We start from the raw sequence: 13,225 nt of genomic DNA, 5'->3' as shown, positions 1-13,225 counted from the left end.
GTTGTGATGTTGTGGTGTTGTGATGATTGTGGTGGAGTCACTTGCGAGAGTGGCTTCACGCCCTAGTTCGCCCTTCCTGGAATCCGTCACGGGAGGGGATGTGTACATTAAGGGACAGGGTTATCGCTCGTTGATGAGCGGGATTTTGGTGGGGATTGGCTGCAGTCCCCCACTGGCGGCGTGAGCTACCTGTTGCGATGGGTAGTCTGGCAGGGCTACACACCTCGGTGTGTAGTCGGTTACTGTGTGAGATCGGGAGATTGGGGATGGAGGATGATCAGTTGGTTGCTTTATACGCTTGTCTTACTTTGATTATTCAGTAACTGACCCCGTTGTTGTTTTCTAAAATCTATGGTGATCCATTCAGGGATGGTGAGCAGATTGTGACAGGTGACAAAGTTGTTTAGCTCTGGGACAGTTATGGGGACTCATCACTCGAGTCTAGCTTCCGCCATCAAGAGACTTAGCTTGCATTCTTTGTAATTATTAGACATTTCACTGTTATACTTTGGTTTGGTTTTGGAAACATGTAATCGCTAACTCTTTATACTTTAATAAAGGTTGTTTGGAATTGGTAACTTTGATATACTAACCTCGGGAAACCGAGATGGTAACAGCCTTTCATGCTAGGGTAGTCCTTGGTAAGATACCTTGGTATGAGGGGGTGTTATAAACTGGTATCAGAGCCGATGATTCCGGCACCTAAAACTAATGAACCTAATGAATTTAGGGAGTCTAAATAAAATGAACCCGGGGAGAGTTGTTTGGAGCTACCGCAAAGATTTAGGAGACGTCCCAAAGTTGCACTAAGGCCCTTACGATCTTTAACCGGTCACATGGGGAAGTCTTGGTCAATGTTGTATGTTTGAGTCATGTGTGCGTAATACTTATAACTTGAGGCTTGTGAAGTGGTTGGATGAAATGGTGAAAGTGTTGGAACATGGTAGTATATGAAAGGTGGATTGTGAATTCGTATATGATAGATCTTGAGCATGAAGTATGTTGAGCATGATGAATTGTAGTGGTACATGTATAAATGAGCATCATGATGTTAATGTTTGGTCTGTTGGTAGTAGCATGTGATTAAGGTCATGCATCTATATATATATGAATATCGTGTTTAATTTTCATGTGGGTATGATAAGAGTTCAATTATGTACTGGTTTCTTGAAGTATTGAGTTGTTGTTGTTGCCTTATGCATGTTCAAATTGTTTTGGTTTAAAAAATTTGATTTGTATGAAGATCGATTATGAAAGGGTTGTCTTAAAACTGTCATAAGTCGAGTTCTAGATATGATATGGCTGTGATTCTAAGTTGAGGTGATAGCTTGTCTTCTTACGAATCTAACGATAGGTCACACGCCCAGAATGACCAAGTAACGAGTGATATATGACTGTTTTACGAAAATTGGACGGTGCTGATAACTTCGCCGATACTCGACCGAGTAGGCCCTACCCGGCCGAGTATTTTTCATACTCGACCGAGTATTCTATATTCGGCCGAGTAATCTTTCTGTGATAATTATGTTCAGCTTCTGGAGTCGTTAACTCGGCCGAGTAGTCCCATTACTCGACCGAGTATCCTGTACTCGACCTAGTGTACCATGTACTCGACCGAGTACCTCAGTGGGCGGTCATTATGAGTCAGTGGCTGTGTTCTTACATTTGTTTTGAGTCGGTGGCTATTTTCTTACATTTGTTTTGAGTCGTGGGCATGTGCACACGTATGTTATGTGACGGTCTTGATACGTGAGTTACCGGATGTTATGATATAGAGCATGCCGACTTATGAAGGACATGTGTTGGATAAAGAAGACATCTGTTAATGTGGTTGTGAGAGATAGTGGAAAAAGGAAAGGGAAGAATGATGAGCTAATCGAGGTGAAGAGCATGTTTTGTGAGATATAGTGAGTGATATAGTCGTGTGTTGTGTAATATAAAAGTAAGTGTTTATGGGCAAGAGTGATATAAGTGTAAAGAAATGTGAGAATGCAAAGGTTGAGATGAGGTATGCGGATAGTGTTAAATTGGGATGTGTAAGGGTTTATGAAGGGAGACGGTTAGGATTGTGTTGGTTAAGGATATATGTGATGAAAGGTCATTATAAAGGGATGAAGAAGAGGGGCATATAGTGAACTTAGATGGAGCTATCTCGCGACGTAGATTTTAGATGGTGACTGAGTTTGGGAGGTTGAATTATCAAGAGGTGAGTCTTATGTATAATTCTTTGGGCTATTAACGGTATGAGGTGAATTTTTGGTTTTCTAGGGATGTGAAAGGGAGATACAGCTAATTAAAGGGTAACCGTTAGTTGTGGGGACTTGATGGCGACAAGTGTGAGTGAGTAGTATGATGAGAGAGGATCAGTGATAAAGAAGAATGAGAGAATATTTATATGAATTAATGGAACTTGAGTTGTGGAGCAAAAAGAAGGTAATCGGATTACTAAAGAGTTAGGTAGAAGAAGGAAGGAGATGAATTATTAATTGGTATCATTGAGTGAAAAAGGGGAGAGAGGGATGGAAGTAAGCTCATAAAACGTTGACCGGAGTTAAGGAGCATGAAAGTAGGAATTCACGGGAATGTACGATAGCCTCATTAGAGGGTGTGAGTTAATAGTTATATAGGTGAACATGACGACATGTTAGCCGCGAGTTTCGAGGTATTAAGGGAATTAAGAAGCTTGTAGAGTATTTGCACGATCTGAGATTTTGGTGGAGAGTTAGGTGACGACACGATAAAGGATAGAATTGGGAATAATCTTGAGGTAACTTTTGTTGGTTGATTTGATATATTCGTTATTGGGATGACAAAAAAAAAACGATTTTTACATTAAGAAGTGAGAGTAAGGGAGTAGTCACATGAGCAATGGTGGTATTGTGGTGTTATCACTAGTGGTTAAGGGTGATGATAAATAGGAAAGATAGTCATTCTAAAGAGGTTGATTTTTGTAGAGGCCTGCTAGGTATGTATCGGTGTGAGGGAGTATAAGATGTGGATAGATGAGGTGTCCGGTCATAGTTGGGTACTGATGACATGTTACGTTCGCCGGGTGGTGATAATTGGGTGTATAAGAAGATATGTTATGAAGGGCACCTGAGTTAAGTCCGGATGAGAGATATTCATTATCAAGTGGTAACTTACGTAATCAGGATTGGCTAGTTACATTCGACTATGGGTCCATGATATGTGTAAATGTTTGTGTGAGGTTTTGACCTCACGAGTCATGGTCTGGATAATATTCAGAAGGTTGGTATCTATGAGCCTGTTTATTATGTTGCGCCGTGATCTATTAGAGCGGTTTCAACAAGTCTTATGGTCAAGGAAGTGGTACTCAGTCAGTGTTATGAGATTGTAAAAGTTGTGATGGCTATCGATATAGTTGTTGTGCCTCGAGTGGCGATCTGGGCACGGTAATTCGTGTTGTGATACGAGTATTTTCGTGTTGTCATAGATTGTTGTTTGTTTACTGCTATTTCCTGTCACTGCCGGTCAGGGCATATAGACCGTTGTTTTGCTTCACGATGTTTCTTACCAGTGTCGGTATGGGAGTGAGAATAGAGTATGATATGAAAGAGAGTTGGGTGTGGTTTTGTTGTTGTCATGGTATAGTAATATTATGTTAATGGGACACAGTTGTGAGAGGTTGTTGGAGTACTTTTGATCTTGTTTTAGATGAGGCATTGGTGGACATAGTTGTGGCAAGAGATTGTGGAGCATATGTGGTATTGAATTGGAACTATATGTGGTTTAGCACCTTTTCGTGGGATAGTGAGTACGGAGTTTTGGGACTTAGTATCATATCAAGTCAAGGGTGAGGTTAACTTGAGAAGCTAAGGTGAGTGTGTGTAATAATCATGGATCGTGAGTAAGATCGTGAAGATGAGTGTATATGTATATAGAAGTATGTCGTTTTGCGGTAATGTGGAAGAGATGGGGTAATGGGGATACTGAGGATTTTATGTTATATGTTATGTGAGTACAAAACAATTGGAGGTACGAGAACTGTTAGAGAAAGAAAGCCCGAGATATAAGAATGGTTGTAGGTGTTGAGGTTATAGTGGCTTATCGTTGACACGCGGTGGTAGTAAGGACTATGGGAGGTATGGCAATGGACCTAGTATTAGTAAATTACGAGGACGTAACATTGATCTTAAGAGGAGTAGGATGCGACAAAGAGAGTTTGATGGTTGTACATGTTATGGTACAATTGGAAGTTTCAGTGTTGGTGTAGAGTAAAGAATGGATTCATGTTGTGGTTGATTTTATTACAGGTAATGGCAGTGCTCGTAGTAGTATGATATTTAGGAGTGTGAGTAAGCCTCGATAGTGTTAACGGATTATGTGAGGATGTTTATGTGTGTGAGTAAACTTCGAGGACGAAGTTCGTTTTAAGGGTGGCAGAATGTAACATTCCGTCTTGATGGTTGATCTTGTCCGGTGGATTGTCTTGGTAATTGAGGATGCTAGTGAGCGTTATGAAGTAAGACAGAGTTGGCAAAACTTATGTTGTGGGTATCCGATAGTATTATGGACTTAGTATTGGGAGACTATGCCGTAGTTGAGACGATATCGTGAGCCATGTTGTGGAAGGAAGCGTGGTTGGTGGAGTTAGTGTTAGGTGTCCATGTTTTATAGGTTGGGTTAGAACTTCGGGGACGAAGTTCTTTTTAAGGGGGAAGATTATACTACGGTTTTCCTAGGTTGGTACTCGGCCGAGTATGGCCTACTCGGTCGAGTATAGTGTGTCGTGTATCCTGTTTGGCTACTGCCCAGGAACACTCGTCCGAGTATGTTGAATACTCGACCGAGTAGAGGGTACTCGGCCGAGTATTCTCTATAGTAGACCGAGTATCCGGTCTGATGGAGATTATTTCCGCAGGTTGATTAGAGACGGTTAGAGTTATAAATTAGGATTCACTGTTTCAGTTGTTACGTTTGACAAAACCTAAAACATTCTACGTAACTCTAATCCTCTCTAATCTCTCCCAAGAGCGTTGCGTGAGTCCTTGTCCGTTTCTCTCTTGCGTCGATTTCGTTGGTAAGTCTCTAATGCTTTGTAATCAGTTAATAGGTTGGCTGTTAGGGTTTTGCCTAATTATTGTTTTGGGTTAATTTGGGGGTTTAGGGTTTGTTCATCATTTATGTGTTGATTGTTAGTTACCATTGTTGTAGGTGACGATGTTGTATTTTTTATGCATTTGTATGATTGATTGCAGCATAGCGGATTGCGAAAAGGTAGGGTTTCCCTACTCAGTTTCTGTTGATTGATTTAAGATGTGATTGAATTGTGTTTACTGTTATTTGCTTATCATCAGAGTGTTGGTGTTGTGGTGGTGGTTGTGATGTTGTGGTGTTGTGATGATTGTGGCGGAGTCACTTGCGGGAGTGGTTTCACGCCCTAGTTCGCCCTCTGTGGAACCCGTCACGGGAGGGGATGTGCACATTAAGGGACAGGGTTATCGCTCGTTTATGAGCGGGATTTTGGTGGGGATTGGCTGCGGTCCCCCACTGGCGGCGTGGGCTACCTGTTGAGATGGGTAGTCTGGCAGGGCTACACACCTCGATGTGTAGTCGATTACTGTGTGAGATCAGGAGACCGGAGATGGAGGATGATCAGCTGGTTGCTTTATACGCTTGTCTTACTTTGATTATTCAGTAACTGACCCCGTTTCTGTTTTGTAAAATTTGTGGTGATCCATTCGGGGATGGTGAGCAGATTGTGACAGGTGACACAGATGTTTAGCTCTGGGACAATTATGGGGAGTCATCACTCGAGTCTAGCTTCCGCCGTCAAGAGACTTAGCTTGCATTCTTTGTAATTATATGCATTTCACAGTTATACTTTGGTTTGGTTTTGGAAACATGTAATCGCTAACTTTTTATACTTTAATAAAGGTTGTTTGGAATTGGTAACTTTGATATACTAACCTCGGGAAACCGAGATGGTAACAGCCTTTTATGCTAGGGTAGTCCTTGGTAAGGTACCTTAGTATGAGGGGGTGTTACAATAATAAATAAAGTTGTTTATCAGCAAAATATCGCTTGCATTAAAACATATAGGTAACATGAATAATAACAAGAAACCTCAAAAGATCATACTGATAAACTTAATCTTGACCCCATCAATCCAAATTAAACTAAAATTTTTAATTCTAATAACATTGTTGAGAGCAAGGGTTAGTTTCCATTGGATTGTGGATTTTTCTAGAAGCAGCCCCAGCCATGTAGTATTGCGTTGGAATTTGGTTCACACTCAAAGGTACGTCTATAGGTTGACCGGAAGATACAACGTTTAACTACCTGTAAATGTTTTTATGTAACTACCATTTGACCCAACAATGATTAAACTATGGTTCTTATTCTAAAGAAGGAGATTTGTTGCATCATTGAGTTGATTATGCAAAGTAGATATTATTGTTTTCCATAACCAATTGAAAACAAACAGTTATTAATGAACAAAATCTAAAACTCTGCTTGAAAGATTTTGTTTCAAATGAGAAGATGAGGCCAAGACTATTGCTATAGTGGTGTGGGGGGGGGGGGGGGCATAAGAAGCCCTAGCCATGTAGTATTGTGTCGGAATTTGGTTCACATTCAAACACACTTCTATAGTTTGACCTGGAGATATAACATTCTAACTACCTATAAATGTTTTTACATAATTACAATTTGATCCAACAATGATTAAATTATGGTTTTTACTCGAAAGAAGGAGATTTGTTGTATCATTGAGTTGGGTATGCAGAGTAGCTGTTATTGTTTTCCTTGATTAATTGAAAAGCAAACAGGTATTAATGAATTTTTTTTTAAAAACTATCAGTCCAAGTATCATATATATAAATTTCATAATTGTTTTATTTTCCTAAAAAAAGTATTTTATTAATCAAACACTCTTTTATTCTTATGTCAATATTATGTTAACGGAAATTATTTGTTGGTCATGCGGCATACATAAAATCTTAGACATGAATGATGTACTATATGTCTATATTCCATTTTATTGTGAAATCTATCACACATTATTTTAATATCCTTGCAACGCAGGGGCAAGAAAACTAGTAAGTACAGTATAATACGGAGTACGCAGTTTGATTTTGTTTATCAATTATCTCTTGATCGTTTAGTTTCGATTCTTACACGTTTACATGTATTGCTAACACTGACGGAGAAAGAAGTCGGCCGGAGCAAGGTTAGCCAACGTTGGCCGGCAGTTGGCTTTAAGAAGTAGGGGTGTTAGTGGTCTAAGGAGATGAGTGAAAGGAGGAAAAAAACAATTGGTGAGGGAATGAAAAAAAATGACAAGGGTAAAATTGTAAAAGACGTATGTGAAAGAGTAAAATTCGTATGTGAAAAAGCACGTCCCTTAGTTAATACCCTACGACATTTTATGAATAAGTTTCATATATTTCGTATATTTTTGTCTTTGGACCATATAAATAAGTTTTATATGTATAAACACATATCTTTGTGATATTATGATGTACGAGTACCAATTTGTTTGGTTAAAAATTCGATTATATGAGTATGTTTCATATAAAGAAAATGAGTGTGGACCATATAAATTTGTTTTATATGCATAATTAAATTTCTTAGTGAAGTTATTCAATATTTTATGCGTATGTCTCATAAATTTATTTTACGTGTAAATGATAAATATTTGAGTGATATTTTATAAGTTATGTAAAATTTATCCTTGTATCTAAATTTTGTACGTCTTAGTGACATTTTTGTTTTGAGCAATTGGCTAGCAAAATTTATGAGTATGAGAAATACTAATGTTCGACTCCGTGTTTAATTTGTATATGCTACTCATAATTATTTGTATATTATTTTGCGTGGTACATTTAGAACTTACGAATTTGTTTCGTTTATTTTATCTTGTGAAAATTGTGTAATTTTGTATTACATAAAAAAAAATACCTTATTGACATTTGTTGTTTTTGAGATTTTATAACTTACATACAAGCTAAGGCTTATATCTTTGTGATATAATAATTATCGTAAATTTATTTTACGAAAAAAATTATATCTTACTGATATATAATAAGGTACATGTAAAATTAGTTTTTACATGAGAGATGAGAAAGAATGGAATACATATTAGTTGTGTATCAATAACTCATTAAAACTATCATATGTGTTATGATCAAGTTTTTTTAAAAAATTTAACAACGTGCAAATTTGTTTTGCATAGTGTTTGTTTAATATCTAAGTGATATTATTGTACATGCTAATTTGTTTAGTGATGTTAATAAGGGTGAATGACTAATTTTATTAGTTGTTTATTATGGGTTAATGAATTCGTTTTACTTAAAGAGTTAATTAAATTTTTTGAAATTTTCCCTTTATAGCGTTTGTGATGATTATGAGTGTGGACAGGGCCACCCGCGTGTTGTGGTTTTGAGGCGGCGACACTTCTCCCACGGAACCTTGGTTTGCCAAAGCACGTCATGGACCGTTACCGATTTGAGAGGCATTAAAACTGGTGAAAGGTTGAATAAGTCTGCATTTGTGGAGTCGCCACCAATTTATTTTGGAAAATTGGAAATCATTCGAAGACCTCGTGCCATGTCAAGACACAAAGTAATGACATGAAAACTAAGAATTCGTTACCCTTAGCATTCTATGTCTAGAATGACTCTCGAGATGCCAATGGACACGGATGTCCAGAGATAACTGGAGTAAGGGGTGAGGGTACATATCAGAAAGTTCTTTAATTCGAACACCTAATCCCGCCCGCCTCGATAGCGGCCTCTACAAATGATTAGGGAAGTCGTTCATATTTGATATGTCATCGATGTAATGCATGCAATGGAACAAACATGGATTAATCCTAGCATGTGAAATTAGACGATGTCAGTTAACACGTGTTTTAGCAAACAATTTGGTCGAGTAAATGCTAGATTCAATACATGTGAATGCCATACAATTAAATTATACATAATAATAATTATGATAAATGAATTACAATAATTAAAATTATAAAAATTACAAGCTTTATTTGATCTACGTCAAAAGCACGCTCAAAGCCAGGATTTCGAAGAACAAAATAAAAGGAAAACAGAATTAGAATTAAAATACGAAAATATGTCAGATTAGAGGTGATAATATGAATAGTAGTTGATTTAAATCGTAATTAGGAGCTACGTCAAAGCGAGAAAGAGTTCAGAGGCAGAAACTAACTCAGGGCAAGCGCAGCATCTGCTGAGTCCTCTGGAAGAGGCGCAACACTTCATGCGTCTGTGCTCGAGCTGGGTTCTGTCTGTGAAGTCAGATTCGCAACATTGTTATTGTTCATTGGTAGATTTAAGATGAATTATCGATATTAGACTCGAATTGAAGTGTTTTAACCGATCACATGTATCTGGGCAAGTCATAAAACGAATTAAAACGAGAAATTACAGCGGTTTACATGATTATGATTATACGATGAACTCGTGTTGGAAATACAAAAAAGAGAAACTTGAGGTTAGATTATGATGAAAGTGGACAAATAAGATTCGGAAGAAAACTTGTGTATCAAATTGGGACTCCAGAACCTCGACATGAACAAGTCGAAACCCCGAAGAATCGACTTGAATTAAAATGGCGAAAACCCGCAAGTATTGAATTAATCGGGATTAAGGACGAATAAAGGATTGTAATTAAAAGGGATTTGCTAAAATATGATTTATATAGTGAAATAACAAAGAGAACGAAAGAAAATGAAAGAATAAGGAAGGGAGAAATTTGTAGGAAGTCGAGAAAGAAGAAGAAGAGCAGGAGCAACAGGCAGCCTCTGAAAGAGGCGCGGCAAGGCTACGATACTTCCTGAAGGCGCAGCTGCTGCTGCGTTTCTTCTCGACTTCTGACCTCTGCCGTTTCGTAAAAAACAACTTTAAAAGGTGGATTTTAAATTGGTTTACGAACGTGCTCTTGATATAGATTTACATTAATTGATAGAAAATAAAAGTACAATAATAAAATGGGATTTACACCCTCAGACTTACATGTTTGACGAAACGAGATTGACTAAAGTTATCGTTTAGTGATTGCTCGACTCGAATATGCGTGGAAACTGCCCTCGTTAAAGAATTTAGTAGATTGATTAGGTTGCTTAAAGGCGGAGTTGGTCAAGTTGGCCGGTCTATGCAACGTGACTGGGACTCAGAATGATCTGAGCTTACGTGGTCGATTGATCAAGCACGTAGGTGTCAAAAGGCAATAGCGTAGTCTAGAATGCAAAGAGAGAGAAAGGGCGGAACACTCGCGTGCCAAATATGGAGGCCGAAGGCCTCTATTATACTAATCATATGGAAGTGTTTTGGAATGACACGGATTTGGAAACAAATCTCGAAAATATTCTGGAAAATGCGAAAAGAGGACTGGAGAAGAGGCGCAGCAACTACTGCATTTCTTCGAAGAGGCGCAACATTTTCTGCGTCTTTTCTCCAGCGGTTTCCTCCTTGGCCAGAAAGATTCCGCGTTTTGTTATGGAATTTCGGTATATTTACACTTCCTTATTCCATGAAACACAATATTACGGTAGATATTTACTTAAAATATTAATTTTAATTAGGAATAAATATCTAGAGAATTCTAGAACATTCCGGAATATTCCGACTCGGCATTTAAACGGTTTTTAGAAAATGAAGCGGTTTTTGACCTGGACTCCAAATGAACTCTAATTACTGTCAAAATGACCGTATCGGTGCGTAGATAATGACCCTAGGGTTGACTCGAGTGTTTGAGCTATCACTTGATGATGAACTTACAGACTGTCATAAATCATTCCGCTTACAAACATGTGGCCCAATCATCACTGGGTGGTTGGCGAAAGGTGTAGAAATGAGGTATCTACAGAGACCCTACTTTGACTGAGGCTTGGACAAGGCAAAAGTCAAAGTATAGCCATCAGGTCAATCGAAGATTACAACCTGACGACTATGGCGACCCGAGGCGGCTCAAGGGATCTGAACCAAGGACCTGTCGTCGGGAACATTTTAGAGTCTGTCGACTATCGAGGAGGGTCGTTTAATGTCCATTAGACTACATAAGGATGCTCGCCATATATAAGAAGAAACCATACCTTAGACACCCCTCGGTGAAGGATTCAAAGCTACAAATACTTTTCAGAGAATTCTATCTTAAACCCCATGGGGAAGAATCATATGTTGAGTCGACAACGGCGCGTCTTTGGCACCACCGAGGAGAAAATAATAGATCGACAATGACGCATCCTTGGCATCGCCGAGGAAAATAAATGGTGTTTGATTGACAACGGCACGTCCTTGGCACCGCTGAGGAGAAAATTCGCTCGGGTCGTCGGAAGCGAAATTCTGATAAAGAGGAGAAGCCTATGAACTGTATCTAGTGATCATAAATTCTCGCTCGAGAACAAAATGTCGTGGTTGTCTGTAGTCTATTGAAGAAAAAATGCCGATTCGGACGAAGAGAACGCCAAAAAAGGAGCCATATGTTGAAGATAAGATGTCGAGAAAGAGGCGCATAAAGCCCGGGCCCACAAATAACGAACTTATAACGAATTTTAACGAATCTTGGCTGGAAAATCGCAGAGGAAGAGGCGCAACAAGTGCTGCGTCTTCTCCCGAGCTAACCCTTGGTCCGGTTTAAACTCGTCGTCAAAAGTACCAACCAAAACAATATTTATAACTTCACAAACTACTCTTAGTAAAGAGGTAAGTAAAGGTCGGATTCCCAAGGGACGGGTATTGATGTAGGATTTTCAATTGCAAATTTGGGTTGAGATAAAATATCACTAAACTAATCAACAATGCAAAAGTAAAATAATAAAAGAAAGCGAGATTATGAGATGTAAACAATTGATTAAAAGCACGAGGGTGTCATGGGTTAATAGAGGATTCATGGGAGTTGATCATACAAACATGTTATCTACTAGATGCAAGCACTTATTGTTATAATGGGATCGAGTTAGTGTATATCGTACAATCCCTAAGAAGGTTTTGGTCCCGGAGCCGAATCGATTAGATTGTATAACACCTACAAGTCGACTTAATCATTCCTATCCAACTATATGCATGGTCTAATGAGACTCGAGTTGGTTTATGTCTTACAAGTCTCATTGAAAAGATAAGTGAGGGGTAAAAAATGCAAGGATTCATAGACTCGTATTTCATCAAACATAACATGTGCATAAGTTGGAATTATAACAAGAAAGCAAATTAATTATGAAAATATATTAGATTAAGCATGAATCAATCCCCATGTTGGTTTCCCTTAATTCCCCATTAACCCTAGCTAAGGAAACTACTTACTCATTATCAAGTTTAACATGCTAACAAGGTTGTCAATCATACTAGCAAGACAAAACATGATGAACAAATGAAGTTAATTAACAATAATTAAAAAGGATTAAGAGAGAATTATACTTATGAAGATGATTCAAAATAATAAAGCAAAGAATAATAGAAGTATTTGATGATTGATGGGAGGTTGTCAATCCTCCAAATAAACCCAAATAATCTTCTAATTACCCAAAATGAATGAAGAACAATAGGGAAATTAAGAAGAGATTAAGAAATGAGATTTGTATTAAGACTAAATTTGGAGTTGATTACAAGATTAAGATTGTATTAAAATTGCATTAAGATGACATAAAAGAGTATTAAGACTTGATGATAATCTAACTATTACAAAGGGGTATTTATACTAAAGATTAGGTACAAAGATTAGGGTTATTAAGGGCTTAAATGACTATTAAGACCCTTAAGAAAAGTTGAGGAAGTGCTCCTCTCCAAGGAGATGCTCATCTCCGTGTAGCTAGTCCCGCAACAATATGCTCGTCCCGAACGTCTAGGTAGTGGGCACGATGGATTCTGCAAGGGAATCCGAGCGAATCAGGGGATAGAGGCTCGGATTTTATGGCCATAACACGAGCGTCTTGGCATCAGGACGCTCGGATTGGTGGGCAGGGAGACGCTCGGCTTGGTTGCAATCCGCTCGGATTGTGAGTCAGGCACTTTTCTTCTCTTCTTTCTTCAACAATACGCGGGGATCTTGTTGAGGATGCAAGGATCCTTTCGTCGTTGCCCAATCTACTTTATTATCTACATAGGCCTTCTAGTATCGTCTTCTATTTGATGCTTAGTCATTAAATGCGATCAATTTATCTCCATTTTGCCATGAAAATGCAAGGTTTGCACTCCTCTCCTACCAAGGAAACAAAACCTCAAAGAATATGCAAAATGGGAAACCAAAGATA

Source organism: Silene latifolia, chromosome 8, assembly GCF_048544455.1.
Source record: "Silene latifolia isolate original U9 population chromosome 8, ASM4854445v1, whole genome shotgun sequence".
In the NCBI taxonomy this organism is placed as follows: domain Eukaryota; kingdom Viridiplantae; phylum Streptophyta; class Magnoliopsida; order Caryophyllales; family Caryophyllaceae; genus Silene; species Silene latifolia.
The sequence above is the reverse complement of the archived record's forward strand: the minus strand, read 5'-3'. Positions refer to the sequence as shown.